The sequence below is a fragment of the Euprymna scolopes genome, chromosome 12 (assembly GCF_053919585.1).
Source record: "Euprymna scolopes isolate OS-2025 chromosome 12, ASM5391958v1, whole genome shotgun sequence".
In the NCBI taxonomy this organism is placed as follows: domain Eukaryota; kingdom Metazoa; phylum Mollusca; class Cephalopoda; order Sepiida; family Sepiolidae; genus Euprymna; species Euprymna scolopes.
In genome coordinates, this window is record NC_136493.1 from 14,768,194 (window position 1) to 14,770,156 (window position 1,963).

At 37.0% G+C, this 1,963-nt stretch overlaps 1 pseudogene; it reads right to left on the reverse strand.

Moving 5' to 3' along the window:
* Nucleotides 1-1,490: 1,490 nt before the first annotated feature.
* On the reverse strand, nt 1,491-1,609 carry LOC145291863 (5S ribosomal RNA; annotated as a pseudogene).
* Between the last annotated feature and the right edge of the window lie 354 nt (nt 1,610-1,963).

The following is a 1,963-nucleotide window of genomic DNA, read 5'->3' on the forward strand; positions in this document are numbered from 1 at the left end:
CCACTAAACTTAAGCAAAATAGGACAATGGAAATATATGGTACTGATCAAGAATCTTATGAAAGGTTGGGTTCGCATTTTCCGAAAGTTTACGACAAGTTCCTGGAAACACAGCGGGAAAGCCAATCAGCAGTTATGAGGTGGCTTTAAAAAGTTTCCAGACTTTCTATCGTGTGTCAACTTTTATTGAGAGCCCACACATTAAACTCTAGTCATCTCCGAAATAACCTCCCCCGGCTGCAATGCACTTGTAACCTTTCGTCAACTTCCAGAAGGCCTTATGAAAATCTTCTCGTGTAAGCGTGTCAGTGACCTTTGTCATAGCCACTTTTGTCTCCTTAATTGTCTCATAACGACAGCCTGTAAGATTTTTCTTGAGCTTAGAGAATAAACCAAAAATCCGGAGAGAAATGTCTGGACTCTTGGTGGGGTAGGGAATTGTCTTGATGAATTTCTTGGTCTGTGACAAGGATGGAGTATAATTGATACAAACTTCGCACAAATCATGTACATCTTTAGTTCCTTGCAAATGTGTGAGTACATTTTCCACACCGAAATCAAACTGTGCATTTAATGTCTCCATCGACACACGACGGTCCTTATCAATAAAAGTATTTTGGGGGGTAATAAACTCTGATGTTCTGAGTTCCTTACCTTTCCCACACATCTCTTTATTCCTCATAGACTTCCTGTCTTCCTTGAATATCGTATGCCAGTCTAAACTGGTGTCTGAATAAGACAAGATTGTCCAAAAGCAGTCTGAAGCATTCCATACGTTTACATGAAATTCACCAGCTGTGATAATCAGGCTATAGTAGGATGTATTCCAATTCCTGCTGTAGTTGTTCCTTAGAACCCGAAATTATGAAGCATGTGCAGTCATCTCATAAGATATATCACAATAACATACTGAATTTCCAAGAGTCTAAGATGATATTTTAAATACCTGTTCAAAAAAGTCTGGACAGTTATTGATAGCACATCGTTTCAAATCTTTACTGACGAAACTAATCTTGTTAATCTTTGTTTGGTTATACTTATCTTAATATTCGGAATTCGATAATCTTTTTTCTGACGATATTTATATATTTGCCATCTATTTTCAAATAACTTTTCAATTACTAGATCATCGCTCGGCTCTGAGGGAACATTTCGTTTATATTCCAAAGATCAAAATAAACATCTTAATTCTGATATATACCTTATCTTTCTGACATTTGATTTTCGGCAGATTTAACACAATGGATACTCGAACACGACGGAACACGCAATTTTTAATGATGCTGCGTAGATTCTTTCCAGGTCCTCAATGCGTGTGTGTGTGCAGTCAGCACCAACCCTTTTCAGGGTTAAACCGGCTTCCTCCGAAGGAGGAATTTTTATGGGAGTATGAAATTCACAAACGGTCCCCAGTCGCATGTATATCCCCATTAGGGGAGATAACGACGTTAGGTTTTTGCAAGTTTTTGCAGGGAGATGTCGACGTCCTCCTACATACAGCACCTGGACTTCCCAAATTGGTCACCCATTTTAGTAATGACCAGGCTCAACGTTGCTTACCTTCGGTGATCTGACGAGAACCAGTGTGTCAACGTGATTATGCCGTAGGTCCTCAATGGCTGAGTAATATTTCGAAATAATTGATGTTCCTAATAATCAATTTATGTTATGTGATTTTTCTAATTAGTTTCCCGTAATTATTCAAAAATATTCGGGGTTTTGATAGTTTCTCTTTAAATAATAGAATGCCAAAATAAAACAAAAACAAAGCACAAACAAAACAAACTGTCATATATGTCACATTGTACCAGCATCAAAATTTTGTTCACTATAATCCTATCAAGTAACACACCATTTATTTTCAACTATCATTATATTCGTCGCATTTCTTGTTCGTTATTTATGCTGTGTTATGATTCCTTGTATAACAATTATTATTATTATTTATTCTCTAGGAGTACTCA